Below are 16,978 nucleotides of genomic sequence, written 5' to 3' on the forward strand. Positions count from 1 at the left end.
AGGAGCCAGGCTATTGAGGTACTTGCAAACCAATGATTGGAATTGCAGTAAACTGAGATTTACTGGTGGTGTGTGAGACTGATGGCCGGATCGGCCGCTATCTACCCCTATATAACCCGCCTAAACCCGGAGCCCCTCTGAAGACCATCAGACTCTACCCCTCATTATAAGCTAATAAAAGCGTATGTTCTCCTTCCATTCATGAGAGCTTTTATTCACGCTACAAGGATCCGCTGCAGATCCATGGATAAGGAATGAATTGAGCGTTGTAGCTTGGGATGTGGCAGTTCAATCCATGGGGGGGGAGGGGTAAAAAATGGTTGTACAGCCAAGAGCTCACAATATTTCCATTCCCCATCAATAAGAAATTGGCTCAGTAAGAAAGCAGTATTTGTCATCAATCACATAATTGCAGAGAGAACGAAGTGGATTTTTCAGATGTAGTTTGGAGTACATTTCTGTTATTAATTTGCAAAGATTTATGAATATGTGCTATCTCTTTTCCTCCAAAGAATTCTGCAAAAGAGATTAAACAAACAATACTTACTCACAATTGGACATTAGTAAAGGTCACCATGGAATAATTATGTTATCGTCAAAAATGAACAAAGAATATTTACAAAGTTTATTCTCAAAAAAAATGCTCGGGTTTTTTTGGTTCTGGGATAAAATGATGAGGTAAACATTTTGACAAAAGGAAAAAAAAAACTTTTGCCCTCAAACATTGAATTTGAGGTTCGGATCTGGAGCTTGGGTCGCCGATGGTTTGGACTCTGGGAGGCTGCAGAAATGCTGGAGGAGAATCCACAGACGCTCGGTGACTCTGGAGGGGGGGTCTCTCTTTTGCTTCTCTCTCTCTGACTGTAAGAGGCACTTCAGACAATTCCTGCTGGTGGTGAATCTGTCTGCCTTACAGCAGGCAACAGCAATTTCATGTAATACAACACAGTCTTATTACAATTACAATAAATTGAATCTTGAATCATGATTGAGAGTCTCAAAAATTTAGGAACCTGGGAAATTATCGGCCAAACCATACATGAATATATTGAAACAAAGCAATAACATGTTCCTGTGCACAATGGACTTATTTAATTAGATGAAGAAATGAGATGAAATTTTAGATCATTCATGAACTTAAGGAGGTGATGAGATTGTAACTGACAAGAGAATATTGACAGGATCAATTCCGCATGCACCTGAAGCTCAGCTGACACTGGGGTGAGTGAAGCTGGGTTCCTGACAACCAAGTGATATTTACCTTCACGATTTGGAACTGATAGGATGGAAAATACACCATGATGCTGACTTAACTGAGTTACTATGCACATCCCAATTCAACGAGATCACAGTGCAATGGTATCCAAATGTCATGCTATTGTGAAGCTTCTCCTACACTGCCTTGTTGGCCACTGCTGGAAAACAAGCCTGTTGAAAAGACAGGAGCCTCAGAGTTTATGGGTGGGTTCAAGTTTTATTGGTAACGTTTCATGCAAGGCAAACGTTTAGTGCAAAAGGCTGCTGCCATGCCGGCGGCCAGGGTTCAAATCCAGCGCAGTCCGTAAGGGGTTTGTCCACGCTCCCTGTATCTGCGTGGGTTCCCTCTCACCCTTCAAAATGCACTGTTGGAAAGTTGTAGGTTAATTGGGTGGAGCGAGCTAAGGGCCTATTACCATGTATGTCTAAATTTTAAAATTTAAATTTAAACCTTGGCAATATTCAATCATTCCTGGTCATGATCGGTGGTGGGCAAACCATCCTTCTCTTTCTTCCTATAAGATAGAAACCCCATTATTACTGTTGACACACTCAGAAGTGCATCCAAATCCATCGCTCAGCTCAAGCAGATGTTCAATGACGATAAATCCAAGGACTCACCCGACTGCATCTCCTTGATGAATTCTTCACAAAGCCCATGAGCTGAGCTGGCAGAAAGGATCCCTTCTCTGAGTTGTCCCTCAACATTGCTCCCTGGAATTAAAAAGGACTGTTAGTCATATAAAGTCTTCAAAACATCTCCCAGAGAATCTGGCACAGATTAAACGTCTTTTTTGTAGTTGTTCAATTCTGTTTTTAATAGACAAATGGCCCTTGCAATTTTGTTGACTTGTGGTTTACTTTGGATTACCACCCATTCTCTGTTCAATGATATTGTGTGCTGTTAAAATGTAGGCAGTGAGGCCAATCTAAGTGTCTTCTCAATCTGGTTGTGTTTAACCTCAGGAGAAATTTACTTGATTTTCAATCCTACTAAACAAACTATCAGGTTCCTGCTTTACGGGAAGATCTCAGCTATGTTTTAGAGTATATACAGGACTAGAAACAAGCAATTGAGGACAGTGATCACATTCATAGTTATGGGCAATATCAGGTCAATCAGGAAGGATGCTACAGATAAAACCCTCCCCAATATTGAGTACATCTACAGGGAACGCTGCCGTCAGAGAGCAGCAGCAATCATCAAAGACCCTCACCACCCAGCACATGCCCTGTTCTCGCTGCTGCTATCAGGAAAGAGGTTTTGGTACCACAAGACTCGCCTCATCAGGTTCAGGAACAGCTGCTCCCCCTCCACCATTAGACTCCTCAACGACAAACTCAATCAGGGACTCATTTAAGGACTCTTACTTGTGCACTTAATTGATTGACTTTTCGTTCTCTCTGCATTGCACAGTAAGTTTGTTTACGTTCGCTATCTGTTCAGAATCAGAATTTATTGTCATAAACAAAACATGAAATTTGGTGTTTTGTGGCAGCATCACAGTGCAAACCATCTACAACATTACTATAAAAGTTAAAGTAATAATAACAATAATATTGCATGAAAAGTCAGGCCGTGTCTTTGGTTCATTGATCATTCAGGAATCTGATGGCAGTGGGGAAGAAGCTGTCCTTGTGCTCCTGAGTGCCCGTCTTTAGGCTCCTGTACCTTTTCCCCGATGGTAGCAGAGTGAAGAGAGCATAGATGGGTGGTGGGGGTCTCTGAGGATAGAGGCTGCTTTTTTTTAAAAGACATCCTCGATGGAGTGAAGTCTGGTGCCTGTGATGTCGCAGGCTAAGTTAACAACCCTCTGAAGTTAATTCTTGTCCTGAGAGTTGGCACCTCCATTCCAGGCAGTGATGCCACCAACCAGAATGCTCTTCATAGTACACCTGGAGAACTTTACAAGAGCCTTCAGTGACCTTCCGAACCTCTTATTTGTTTACATGTTTTATGCTGTGTACAGTTTATTTTTTTGCACTACCAGTTAAGGGTAATTCTGCTGCGCCCGCAGGAAAAAAAGAATCTCATGAATGTAGTCTGTCAATAAATCTGAAATCTAAATCTAAACAAAGCAGGTTTCCAAATAGTTCACTGACAAGCAACCTCATTTTTCAGGCATAGTTCTACAGGTAACTTCTTACAATTACGATTCCCTTATGATTAAGAACCAAGCCACCAAATGTAATAATAAACAAAATAAGTTGACTAGAGGCACACAACGAGGAGCCACGAGCAGTTCATGATGCCCGCAACAATAACAGCAAGGTAAGCAAAGGAGAGTCCTTTCAGAGACGTTGAATGTCCTTCTACGTCCGTGGATTCACCTCCTGCATTCCCACAGCCTCTGCAGCCACATGGCTTCCTGATCAATCCATTGGCATACCCGAGCTCCCAGATCTGAACCACCGATAAAACCAGGAAGAATTTGGTGCCCGAGTCGCCTTTTGCAGCCCTTCTTGCGCTTGGCACCCTTTTGAATTTCAGACCTGGTCCTCTTGGGTTAATTTTAGATTTTTCAAAAATTTAAATTTAGACATACAGCGCAGTAACAGGCTACTTTGGCCCACAAGTCCACACCTCCCCATCTCCAGCACCATTCAGCCTCTGTGAGACCTTGGGCCGCTGAGCCCTTCACTAGTCTCTGCCTTGGTCACCTTACCCATAGGGTTGTATCCTAAGCTTCCCCTTCTCAGCAGGGATATTTTCCCGCTCTGGTATTCTGCGCCCATCCGCTGCTCTCCCAGAGTCTGAAAAAGTCCGTGGTTCCCTACAAAGCCACCATCTTGGGCAGGGATCGCTGTGGTTCCTAAATGTTAACAATTGTTAACAGTTTTGGCGCTCTCCAGATCAGCCCCATTTCTTCCTCCCTGTCGACACATGCAATCACCCAAAACTGTCCCCTTCACCCATCATTCCTTTGCTTAATACTGATACAAGCTCCAAGATACACAACACTTCGAGAATGAGAATTTTAACACCAGTTCAGCCTCACCTGTCCCTATTTCTGATATTGAAATATCTACCTCCTTACCATTCCCAATTTTAATCATTCTTGATTAATCATAGTTAATGGAAACCATGCCCTCCATTGCCTATTCTTGAATATTAAAAACTTCTTAATTTATTTCAATTCCAGTTCAGTTTAATCTACAAATCCAGTTTCTGTTGTCTCAACCCCACACATGATCACTGCTGGCAAACTGTCCAAGGTCAAGCATCAGCAACGAGGCTTAACGATACAACAAAGTCTCAGAAAACCTGATGATTCCTTGGACTTTACAATGATAAAATCAGATTTATTGTCAGAGTACACACATGACATCACATACAGCCCTGAGATTCATTTTTCCTGCGGGCGCGGCAGAATGACCACTCATTGGTAGTGAAAAAAAATAAACTGTACACAGCGTAAACATGTAAACAAATAAAACCGTAAACAGATAACAAATGTAAACAAACTGACTGTGAAAAACAGAGAGAACAAAGTAAATCAATAAAGTGCAGAAGTAAGAGTCCTTAAATGTGTCTCTGAGTTTGTCATTGAGGAGACTGATGGTGGAGGGGTAGCAGCTGTTCCTCAACCTGGTGGTGTGAGTCTTGTGGCAGTGGCACCGATACCTCTTTCCTGATGGCAGCATTGAGAATAGAGTGTGTGCTGGGTGGTGATGGCCCTTGATGTTTGCTGCTGCTCTCTGATGTTCTCAATAGTGGGGAGGGCTTTGCCTGTGATGTCCTGGGCTGTGTCCCACTATCTTTTGAAGGGTTTTTACCTAAGAGATATTGGTGTTCCCATACCAGACCATGATGCAGCCGATCTGCACACTTTCCACCACACCTCTGTAGAAATTTGCCAGGGATTCTGATGTCATACAAACTCCTCCACAAATTCCTGAGGAAGTCAAGTTGCTGATGTGCTTTCTTCATTATAGCATTGGTGTGTTGGATCCAGGAAAGATCCTCCGAGCTAGTGACTCCCAAGAACCTAAATGTTCTCACCCTCTCCACCTCTGATCTCCCAATGATCACTGAATCGTGTACCTCTGGCTATCCTTCCCTGACGTCAACAATCAATTTTAGTGGCATTGAGGGCCAGGTTGTTGTTAGGGCACCATTTAGCCAAAGCAATGAATCTGAGAAGTTCTCAAACTTTAGTTTACAAGGCACCAGGCGTGTAACCCTCCAGGTACTGAATACTAACATATCATAATAGAGGTAATCAGATGTTCATGCCCCATCTTGTGGGTCAGAACCTAGTAAACCTACTATACAAATTATTAACATACTAAAAGTATCACAAAAGAATCTTAAGTATGAAATTAATTTTGTGTTTCTTTCCACAAATTCTGCCAGAGCTATTTGGAGTTCCCAACAATTTTCCATTTTCATATAAATCATTGTATCTATCTAAATTACATGTCATAGTTATCACTGCCAGGGAAAGCTGAGATAAACGGCAACATTATTGCTGTTAAGCAACTATCTACTGGTATTTGAGAAGTCAGTGATATATGTTCATTGTCCTTCGAGGCAGGATGGGGCAGAGTGGGGATCTGTAAGAGATGTGGACATGGAGCAGATCAAGGAAGTGTGGGGATCTGAGGTTGAGGGATAGGGTAGGGCTGGGATTAAATGATTGAAACCTGAAGTCCACAAAGGTTCCGAAACCTTCCACTTTGGTTCTCGTCAGAGACCTGTTAAATCCTGGGGGGTGAGGGATGTAATTTTCAGGGATTTTCTCAGATCCAGAACTGGTCATTGTTATGGTGTTGCAAAGAGATTGCCATCAGTAGCCACTCTCCCACTGGTGAAATTCCCGGGAATTTAGGACCTCCCGTGCCTATTGCACTGCAGCCCAATTTCCTGGGTATTTGCCCTCCTCAGCAATTTTGGGGGTCCTGCCCCCAACCAATGGCACCTTATGCAAGTTCACCCCCCCCACCCTCCCCTTGCTCCCTCCCTCCCCCGGCCACATGTGTCCCAAGCACCCCGTGTCCCTCCCCCAGCACCTCAACACGTCATGACGGTGGCACAGTATGGGATCAATGGCCGACTTTGTTTCCCATAATCCCTCATGCAGCTGGAACCACTCTGGGAAATCCAGCTGGGTGAGGGATTTTAAGGTTAATGAGGATGGCCATTTATCTTGCATTGTGCTGTCATTGTGATGGGCCAAAGCGGCTCGCTGTTGTCAGGCGGTAAGTATGTTTTAATTTTAATCACCTACGTGACGCAGCACGCAAGCACTGACGTCACGCGGTTTCCCCTGCTCGGCTATTTGCCTTTTACCATCGCAGGGAGAGGGTGGTCTGGGAAAATTATCCAGGTCAGTGGCCCTACCTATGAGGTAGGACCTGTTTAAAATTCCCGGGATGACCTTTTCACACCGCGGGTTCACGGGTGCGTTCCCAGGAAAATGTCTGCGGAATCTCCATTTTACACTGTGGTGTGATTAAGTCCTTTCTTATCATTTTAAATGCTTTTATATCAGGATAGATTTTGTGGAAACAAAACTCTGGGTTGTGAGTCTGCCAAGCCATTTAATAACAGCACGATTCTGAGGCAGCGTTGAAAGCACTTATTGGAAACAACATTTTTTTTATTATTTCGATAAGAAGTGTTATAAAGTGACAATACTGCCAAGATTTTCCAAAATGCTCACATAATTAATCACTGATACTGCTCTTAAGAGTAAGGAAAATCATGGCCAAAACAGTCTCAAAACCTCTTATATTTCTCCATTGGGCTTTGGCAAGAATAAATATTTATAATAAGTTCCAGTTCCTGCAATCTACATATCCACACGTTCCATATGAGTTATTTTTTGAAAATTAAAGCACATGCATCAATTTCTGATTATACTATTACAGGTAGTATGCGATAAGTCATATACATGATTTAAATGGATTACTAGATCTTCGCTCACGATTGACATTATTGTGTTGTGAACAACTCATGTTGCAAGAGTTTTAACATGAGAGAAAAGCTGAAACCCAACCTTGGTGACACTAAATTGAATCACTGGGATGGAGACTTATTAAAGACTAGGCTGAAGCCCTGGAGGTCTGACTCCTGCCTGAGTATTGCGCGCTGGAATATAGAAATGCAAAGTTGTATTCTCCTGGAGAGAAAGAAGAAATAAAAAATCGCTGACAACTTGAGAATTAAGTGTGGCACTTAAGTAAAAATTTGGCAACCACATCTAAATTCCACAGGAACACAATTATAGGAAGGACTGTTGTGTCTTGCCCTCCTCATCAGCCCTGCAATTGGCTGGGGGAGGGGGGGGGTGGTTGGGGACCCATTTCAACTAAGAAAGGTCGTGAGAGAGAAAACAGCCTGCCTGCCGGGACGCAACAAACCCACAAACTCCTGGTATACTTTATACCTTTGTTGTGAATGTCCTAAGTGTTATGTGTAATGGTGGTTAGTTGAGTGTGAGGTGTTAATTGTGTAGGGTATGGGGGTGGGAGGTGAGGGCAGGGAATGGGATAGAAAAAAGTTTGAACTCTACATCAGTGGTTCGCAACCTTTATCTTTCTACTCATACACCATTTTAAGTAATCCCGATGCCATCTGTGCTCTGTAATTAGAAAGGGTCTGCTTAAGGTGGGATGTGAGTGGGAAGAAAAAGGTTTGAAAACCACTGTTTTAATCGTATCTCATTGACTCGTTATGTGCACGGTCTCAGAACTCCAAAGGAAATGGGCCATTTCCTCAAGCAAAGTGTTTCAGTAACAATTGGTTCTGGAGCAGTGATTCTCAACCTTCCCTTCTCACTCACATCCCACTTTAAGCAACCCCTTACTAATCACAGAGCACCGATGGCTTAGGGATTACTTAAAGTGGGATGTGAGTGGAAAGAAAAAGGTTGAGAACCACTGCCTCAGTCTACAGGAAAAACTCCTCCAAGTTCATTGGTATCAGGCAATTCTTACACAGTGCACAGAATTTAACATTTATGAATTTCACCAGGCTTTGGTGCTTCGAAGGTTCTTGTCTGTTTTCAGAAAGATTTGTTGTTCCTGGATGCACACAAATTGATCCCTTCTAATCAGTCACATCAGTGTCTTGCCGAAGAAACTTGCCCCATCAGAGTTTTCCAGATGGTAACCTCTTTCTTTCAGGTTACCACAGAGTTCCTTCATGTTTCCCTTATTTCAAGTGAAACATAGGCCAGCCAATCCTCCTCCTCTTACATGAACCTCGAGGGCTTTGACCAGGCTGAACTAAGCACTCAGTTGCTTTTCAAAACAACAATCCAGTAGTGAAGTTTCTTGGGCACTCCCCAAAGTTTTTGCAAAGGCTCTTGGCATCAGTCTATCTGGCTTGAGCAGAGCTCCAGTATTTTAAATAAGATCTGTTTTAAAGTGTTTGTATGTGACCTACACTAAAACATCTGACCCAAATATCTCCCAAAAACATATCTATAATCTGTCACAGCGGCACTGGCCAAACTGTTGGGAACCCAACTCCACCATACCATGGCATATCACCCACAGGCCAACGGGTTGGTGGATCAGTTCCAGAGACACTTAAAAGCAACCCTGATGGCCAAGATTAAGGGGCCCAACTGGGTGGATGAACTGCCTTGGGTCCTTCTGGGGATATGCACTGTGATGCTGAAAGAGGAATTTAATGACTCTTCAGCAGAAATGGTCTATGGTGCATCATTAATAATCCAAGGATCTGGAAACCCCCATGGTTGCAGTGAAACAGTTGAGGGAAGACTGGGTACCAAACCCCTCCACAGACCCCACCTCACGGCCAGCCCAAATCTTTCATCCCCAAAGACTTGCACACCTGCGAATATGTTTTTGTGTGAAGGGGAGCACACCAGACACCCCTCCAATGGCCACACGGGACCATATAGAGTCGTCCCGCGTGACCTCCCGCATGGCGGGAAACAGCAAACAATGGTGGGAATGCCGGCCAGTCACAGGCCAGCGCTGCTGTGATGTCACTCCTGTCATCAGAGGCAGGGAGTGAATAGAAACAGAGTCAGTAAGTCAGTCTTCGACCTTGGCTCGACTGTGTGTGTGTGTGTGTGTGTGTGTGTGTGTGTGTGTGTGTGTGTGTGTGTGTGTGTGTGTGTGTGTGTGTGTGTGTGTGTGTGTGTGTTGCTCTTACTCCACACTTCGCCTAGTGCACTCGCTACAAGGCAATAATTATTTTCCAATAGCAGAATAATTCTTTTGAGTGTTTCTTGTATTTCTTAGCCACTGGATTTTCAACATCTTCACAGTCTTTTTTTTTAAATAATACAGCACTCGCTACATCTGGCATCGACTGCTATAGCAGATGGCTTCTCAAAATCAGGCGATTTAAGCCCAGGCTTATGATATAACATGCCTTTCAGTTTGTCAAATGCTTTCCGACACATTACTGTCCTAATAAACGTCTCACTCTTCTATAAAATATTAATCAAGTGAATGCCAACAAAGCTTTCACAAAACTTCCCACAACATCGAACCATTCCCAAAAATCTCTCAATTAGGGTTTTCAGACTGCAGGCACATAACGGCATGATCAACAAAATTTGCCACTACATGGGGCAAGCTAAAAAGGAAAGTGCAGGACTTTTGAGTCCATTCCTGCACTGCAATTTATCCTGCAGGACCCCCTTCTACTTTTTGGGGAAAGCCTGCAGTGTAAATCGCACTGCAAAACTCACTTCGTGAATTTGATGTCCAACTGACGACTCAGACCATATTGTTCCACGTAAAAGCACCGGGACTAACGTGCACAGGAACTTAAGGCATGCGGTGTAAATGACCACAAGGTGAGAAATTATGTTCCTTTATGTTAAGTTTTTCACAGATTTTTCCAATATTGCTGTCTAAACAAACATTAATAACTCTCCTACCCATGGGCATAGAGCATTTAGAAATATCAGATTTTAACCTGCACATGCTCAAATTTTCCTTGGCCAACAACATCATCAAGATAACTCATTTGAGCATGACAACATTCACTCTTAGCTAAATTAACTTTAAAACTGGCTTTCAAAAAATCTACCAAACAGCTTTTCTTTAAAATGAATCTTACAAAAGTCTTGTGTGTGGTCAAGAATTTTAACAATGTAAGTAGCATTATTTATCTTAGATGTTATCTCATTGTGCCCAGAAAATCTTACTTTAATAAGACATAATTGAGAACAGAATTAATACTTTATCTCCTCTTTCAAAACTACTCTGCTTTGCTTCTCTGTCATTCCAGACTTCCAGTTTATCCTTAGCCACCTTTAAATTCTCTTCAGCTACCTCACAAATTCATTTTTTCCCCAGTGATCTTTAAACTTTGAAACATAATCCAACAAATTCAACTGTACATCCTTTATCATCTTTTCCATATCTGAAAAGTTTGGTGATTCCAAAAACTTCTTAATATCTATTTGAACAATTTCACTTGGCCCACACGCAAGTTCTGTTTCCAAAACACACTCATCTGTACATTTTACAGAATTTGACCAAGTATGGACTTAGTTTTGGGGTTTAAAACATTCTTATCCGCAAATTTAGCAGAATCTGACTTAGTTTTCACTTTCATATCTACACAGATTGGCACTGCCAAACATTTACCAAGACCCATTGCTGTTGTTTTTCCACACACACAATAAGCTTTTTAAATTAGCTTGGAAAAACAATTTACTGACACATCACAAAAACTCCAAGTTTTAAGATCCCAAATCTCCAACTGTTTTAATTCCCAAACTCAAAATATTTCAAATCACAAGGACAAATCCCCAATTATGTTCTGAACTAACAAGCTTTTTAGTTATGTTTTTGTTAGCACTAACACAGGAAGAGAAATGGAAAATTCAAAATAATTGTTTTTATTAAACTTAATAATATAACATTGTGTGTGATTCAAAGTCACACTCTGAAAAGCCAATCTTTTAAAGTTCAGCATCATTTTAGTCTTGATTGAAGGTCTTAAATTCTCAGTTCAGAAAGAATTACAAAACGCTTTTAAACATTACATCTTCAGGCCTCTTTTACTCACAATTAAGTTTTCCACATGAAGAATCTGCCCTCTTCTCAAAATCAACGAATCTGGCTATTTTCTTCCATCAACCCCAAACAAGGATTAAACAATTGTGGTTATCTTCTTCTACGATGCAGTCACAAACCAGACAAGGATTAAACACAGTTGCCAAACACAAAAATAGACCCAGTAGAACTCTGTCCTCTTTTCCAAAGAGACAACAAAGTGGTCTTCCTTATTTCAAAAACCACTGATTCTGCATTCCCCTTTTCCCAGGAGAAACACACAACAAAAAGCACCAAATCTGGTTACTGTCATTCAGTCCTGTCTTTCACAAGGTTTAAACCCCTGTATATCACAGGGTTTTGACTTCAGTAAACTCCAAGCTGAACTGTTCCAAAAACTGAACTCAAAATACCTGAATTCAAAAATATATTTTTCCAAATCATGTGACCATTACATCATCAGAAAGAGCAAGGAGGGTGAAAAAAGCAAATCTGAAGGCTTTATATCTTAATGCAAGAAGCATTCGGAACAAGGTAGATGAATTAGCTGTGGAAATTGAGATAAACAAATATGATTTGATTGGGATTACAGAAACATGGCTGCAGGGTGGGCAAGCCTGGGAACTTAACATCCCGGGGTATATGATATTTAGGAGGGATCAGCACGAAAGAAAAGGGGGTGGGGTAGTATTGATGGTGAGAGAAGGGACCGACACGATTGACAGAAAGGATATCAACTCAGAAGATGCGGAATCTATATGGGTAGAACTGAGGAATAGCAAGGGGAGGAAAACGTTAGAGGGGGTGGTATATAGGCCTCCAAATAATAGTGTAGAGGTGAGGGAAGGCATTAAAATAGAAATTAGAAAAGCGTGCAATAAGGGAACAGCTGTCATCATGGGAGACTTTAATTTGCATATAGATTGGACTAGCCAAATTAGTGAAAATACTGAGGAGGAGGAATTCCTTGAATGTTTACGGGACGGTTATCTAGACCAATATGTCGAGGAACCAACTCGGGAGCAGGCCATTTTAGATTGGGTATTATGCAATGATAAGGGGCTAATCAACAATCTTGTTGTACGAGGCCCTTTGGGTAGGAGCGATCACAATATGATCGAATTCTCACTTGACATGGAGAGTGATGAAATTAAAACTGAGACTAAGGTCCTGAATTTAAATAAAGGGAATTATGATGGTATGAGACGGGAGTTGAGTAAGATTGATTGGGTGGAGTTTATGGGGGAGTTGACTGTGGATAGACAATGGAAAGCATTCACGGATCTAATGGAGAAATTGCAAAAATCGTTTATACCGGTTTGGCATAAAAATAAACCAAAAAAGGTGACTCAACCATGGATAACAAGGGAAATTAGAGACAGCATTAGGTCCAAAGAGAGAGCATATCAATTGGCCAAAAAAAGTACCACAACCGAAGACTGGGAGCAGTTCAAGATGCACCAAAGGAGGACAAAGGGATTAATCAAGAGAGCAAAAATAAATTACGAAAGTAAGCTTGCGGTTGCGGCAAATATAAAAACCGACTGCAAAAGCTTTTATAAATATGTCAAGAGGAAAAGATTGGGGGGGGGGGGCGTGGCAAGATGGCGTAGGGAGTGGACGTGCATTCCCGGTCTCCCCCAGGCAGTTATATAAATACCCGTTTTAAGAATATTTCTTTTCTGTTAAAAGTCTTTGTTTTGTTTATCAATTGTTTTTAGTTTAAAATGGCAACAAAGATTAAGGAAAATAGAGTTCAAATACAGAACAAAACTACACTCTCCGACTTTGGAAGAAACTCGGCCTACTTGCCCAGACAGAACTACGGAGTCAAGGCTGGAATTTTCTTAAGAACGGAGTTTATTAATTGGACTGTCGAATAAGCTGGCCTTGGACACCCCTCTGAAAGATGTTTAAAATGGTAACAAAGATTAAGGAAAATAGAATTCAAATACAGAACAAAACTACACTCTCCGACTTTGGAAGAAACTCGGCCTACTTGCCCAGACAGAACCATGGAGTCAAGGCTGGAATTTTCTTAAGAACGGAGCTCATTAATTGGACTGTCGGATAAGCTGGCCTTGGACACCCCTCTGAAAGATGGTGATGAATATTGATTTGAAATGTTTTATGGAAAGAGAGAAATCAGGGCCAAGGATTGAGGTTTTTGATTGGGGAAAAGCTAGATTTGAGGAGATGCGAAAGGACTTGCAGGGTGTGCATTGGGACAATTTGTTTTATGGGCAGGATGTAGTAGAGAGATGGAAGTCTTTTAAAGATCAGATTTTGAGAGTGCAAAAGCTTTATGTTCCTGTTAGGTTAAAAGAAGGGGCAAAAGGTTTGAGAGAACCGTGGTTTTCAAGGAATATTGGAAACTTGGTTCGAAGAAAAAGGGAGGCGTACATTAGATATAAGAAGCATGGAGTTAAGGAGATGTTTGAAAGATACATTGAATGTAAGAGGAATCTTAAGAGAGGAATTAGGAAAGCTAAAAGAAGGTACGAGGAAACTATGGCAAGCAGGGTGAAAACTAATCCAAAAGAGTTCTACAAATATGTTAATGGTAAGAGGAAAGCTAGAGACAAAATTGGTCCCTTAGAAAATCAGAGTGCAAAACTGTGTGTGGAACCTAGAGAAATGGGGGAGATATTGAACAGTTTCTTTTCTTCGGTATTCACTAAGGAGAAGGATATTGGGAGATGTGGGATAAAAAAAGCAAATTGGGTAAATATGGGGAATATAGAGATTACAAAAGGTGTAGTTTTAAGGCTTTTGAAGAATATAAAGGTGGATAAGTCTCCGGGACCAGACGGGATCTTCCCCAGGACATTGAGAGAAGTGAAGGAGGAAATAGCAGAGGCTCTGGCGGTAATTTTTCAAATGTCATTAGATATGGGGATAGTGCCGGAGGATTGGCGCATTGCGCATGTGGTTCCGTTATTTAAAAAGGGTTCAAGGAGGAAGCCTGGCAACTATCGGCCTGTAAGTTTGACGTCTGTGGTAGGTAAATTAATGGAGAAAATTCTTAGAGATAGTACTTATAAACATCTGGATAGACAGGGTCTGATCAGGAGCACTCAACATGGATTTGTGGGAGGAAGGTCATGTTTGACCAATCTGATTGAATTTTTTGAAGAGGTGACTAGGAATGTGGATGAGGGTAGCGCAGTGGATGTTGTCTATATGGACTTCAGTAAGGCCTTCGATAAGGTACCACATGGAAGGTTAGTTAGGAAGGTGCAGTCTTTAGGTATAAATTTTGAGATAGTCAAATGGATTGAACATTGGCTGAAAGGGAGAGGCCAGAGAGTGGTAGTGGATAATTGTCTGTCAGGTTGGAGGCCGGTGACCAGTGGTGTGCCTCAAGGATCTGTATTGGGCCCATTGTTGTTCATTATATACATTAATGATCTAGATGATGGGGTGGTGAATTGGATTAGTAAATATGCAGACGATACTAAGATAGGTGGAATAGTGGATAATGAAGAAGGTTTTCAAGGATTGCAGAGGGATTTGGGCTGCTTAGAAAAGTGGGCTGAAAAATGGCAGATGGAATTTAATGCTGATAAGTGTGAGGTGCTTCATTTTGGTAAGAAGAATCAGAATAGGACATATGTGGTAAATGGGAGAGCATTGAGGAATACAGAAGAGCAGAAAGATTTAGGAGTAACGGTACATCGTTCCCTGAAGGTAGAAACTCACGTGAATAGGGTGGTGAAGAAGGCTTTTAGTATGCTGGCCTTTATCAATCATTGCATGGAATATAGGAGTTGGGAGGTGATGTTGAGATTGTATAAGACGTTGGTGCGGCCTAATTTGGAGTTCTGTGTGCAGTTCTGGTCGCCTAATTATAGGAAGGATATAAACAGAGTGGAGAGAGTGCAGAGAAGGTTTACCAGAATGTTGCCTGGGTTTAAGCATCTGGAGTATGGGGAGAGATTGGACAGATTGGGTCTTTATTCTTTGGAGCGTAGAAGGTTGAGAGGGGATTTGATAGAAGTATTTAAGATTATGAAAGGGATAGACAGAATGGATGTGGATAGACTATTTCCGTTAAGAGGAGGAAAGTTTAAAACAAGAGGACATGAGTTAAGAATTAAGGGGCAGAGGTTTAGAGGTAACATGAGGGGGAACTTCTTTACTCAGAGAGTGGGAGCTGTGTGGAATGATCTTCCGGGAGAAATAGTGGCGGCGGAGTCAATTGTATTATTTAAGAAAAGGTTGGACAGGTATATGGATGAGAAGAAGATGGAGGGTTATGGGCATTGTGCAGGGAGGTGGGATTAGAAAGGGGTGTTTGGTTCGGTGCAGACTAGAAGGGCCTAATGGCCTGTTTCTGTGCTGTAATTGTTATGTTATGTTATGTTAAAAAAAAAATTATGTTATGAAGATAAATTACAGTAATTGGCATTGGTTGCCCGTGAGTTTTAAAAATCCAGATAACATTTAAGTTTATTAGTGATTTTTTTTGGATGGAATATCGGAAGGATGAATTTATTATCTATAAATACAGAACAAAATTACATTCTTTGACTTTGGAAGAAATTTGACCTATTTGCCTAGACAGAGCCGGAGTTGGTGCTGGAATTTTCTCAAGAACAGAACTTATTAAAGTTGATTTCGGACTCCTTTTTGAAAGATGGCGACGAATGTTGATTTGAAATATTTGAAATATTTTCTGAAGATAAACATATATATGGAACTCCTTGACCTGCAATAAGGTTTATCAGTGATTTTTTTTTGGATGGAATATTGGAAGAGTGAATTTATTATCTGTGAGTATGCATACATTGCAAACAGATCTTAATAGTTTTGAAAAGGTTTTTTTTAAACTAAACAACAAGATCAGTTTAATATTGAGAAAATTGGAAAAAACGGAAACTTTATTATTAAATTTGGAAATTCAGTAGAAAGAAACTATGAACAAGATTGATGATTTATAAAATTAAAGTCAAAGGAGCAATGTCCAAGAAGAGTTAAAAATTTTGAATAAGTTTTTCTTGAAAATAAACAATAATTTCAACTTAACATTGAGAAGATTGACAAAGTGGAAAATTTGGTATTAAATTTGGAAACACAGAAGAAAGAACTTATGAATAACATTGATGCTTTAGAAGATCAAGACCGAAGGAATTATGTTCAAGAAAATTTTTAAAGGTTTGAAAAAAATCTTTTTTTTTGAAAGTAAGCTACAAATTCAACTTGAGACTGAGAAGAATGGAAGATTCGGTGTTGAACTGGGATGTTCAGAGGTGTTTTAATTCAGTGGATGAAATTCAGGAAGACTTGAAAAAAAATTTAAAAAAAAACTTTTATTGATTGTAAACAATGTTTAACTCAGTGTTGGGAGGGTGGAAAGGGTGCAAAATTTAATATCAAGTTTGGATTTTCAAAAAAAAGAGTTTATGAATAAGATTGGTTAAATTGATGGACCGGGGTTTTATGGATATAAGAAATTATGATTTTTCGGTTTATACGTGTATTTTGTCTGCCTGGGGGAGGGGAGGGGGTGGTACTTCTGCTCCCGAAAGTCATATGCCACACCCATTTGGGTTTTTGGGAATTAACCACCACAAGGTGGTTTCCTAAGGGGTTAGGGGAGGTGGGGGGGTGAAAATTTGAAGATTATTTAGTATCTATTATGTAATATTATACTAAGTCAATTTGAAATGAATGTATGGAGATACTATAAATAAATTTCAAAAAAAAAAGAGGAAAAGATTGG

The sequence above is a fragment of the Narcine bancroftii genome, chromosome 1 (assembly GCF_036971445.1).
Source record: "Narcine bancroftii isolate sNarBan1 chromosome 1, sNarBan1.hap1, whole genome shotgun sequence".
Taxonomy (NCBI): Eukaryota; Metazoa; Chordata; class Chondrichthyes; order Torpediniformes; family Narcinidae; genus Narcine; species Narcine bancroftii.